This window comes from Ovis canadensis, chromosome 9, assembly GCF_042477335.2.
Source record: "Ovis canadensis isolate MfBH-ARS-UI-01 breed Bighorn chromosome 9, ARS-UI_OviCan_v2, whole genome shotgun sequence".
Lineage (NCBI taxonomy): Eukaryota > Metazoa > Chordata > Mammalia > Artiodactyla > Bovidae > Ovis > Ovis canadensis.
Genome location: NC_091253.1, coordinates 13,696,395 through 13,697,720, shown reverse-complemented (window position 1 = coordinate 13,697,720; position 1,326 = coordinate 13,696,395).

Genomic DNA, 1,326 nt, shown 5'->3' with positions numbered 1-1,326 from the left:
TCCCATATAGGCCATTATATTGAGTAGATGTCACTGTGCATTATATTGTTCTTTTCATGTTTGAGCAATATTCCATTGTATGCACACCATTTCTCCTTTATGCATTCTTCTGTTGATGGACATTTAGGCTGCTTCCACATCCTGTCTACTGTAAATAGTGCTGCAGTGAACATTGGGAGTGCACCTATCATTTCCAATTATGGTTTTCTCTGGATATATGTCCAGGAGTGGGATTGCTGGGTCACATGGTAATTCTGTTTTTTAAGGAATCTCCATACTGTTCTTCATAGTGGATGTACCAATTTATATTCCCACTATCACTGTAGGATTATTCCCTTTTCTCCACATCCTCTCCAGTATTGTCAATTGTTTTATGATGGCCATTCTGATCAGTGTGAGGTGATATCTCATTGTAGTTTTGATTTTCACTTACGATTTTTCTGGAAACAGAAGACCCTGAATAGCCAAACCAATCTTGAGAAAGAAAAATGGAGCTGGAGGACTCAGACTCCCTGATTTCAGACTATACTACAAAGCTACAGTAATCAACACAGTATGGTACTGACACAAAAACAAACACAGAGATCAATGAAATAGATTCAAAAGTCCAAAGATAAACCCATGTACCTATGGTACCTTATCTATTACAAAGGAGGCAAGAATATGCAATGAAGAAAAGGCAGTCTCTTCAATTAGTGGTGCTAGGAAAACTGGACAGTTACATATAAAATAATAAAATTAGAACCACACCATATACAAAAACAAATTTAAATGCATTAAAAACCTGAATGTAAGGCCATACAATACAAAACTCTTAGAAAAAAACACAGGCGGAACACTCTGACATAAATCGCAGGAGGATCTTCTTGGACCCACCTACTTGAGTAATGAAAATAAAAACAATGGGATCTAATTAAAAACTTCTGCACAGCAGAGGAAACCATAAACAAAAATACAACCCTCAGAATTGAAGAAAATATTTGCAAATCAAGGAACTGACAGATTAATATCCAAAAATACAAACACCTCCCTCATGCAGCTCAATATCGAAAAACCAAACAAACAAAAAAAACACAACCCAACCAAAACATAGGCACAAAATCTAAATAGACACTTCTCCAAAGAAGACACATAGATGGACCAAAACAGCACGTGAAAAGATGTTGAACATCACTAAAGCAACCCAGGGCTATTTTTTACCTAGCAGCACACAATCCATTTCTTTGCCCCAGGAGAGGAGCAGTTAAATGGTAGTAATGCTGTGGTTGCCTTGACCTACTTAGATGCCCATGTGACCATCTACAGAAAGTGCCCTGCCAGGCAATG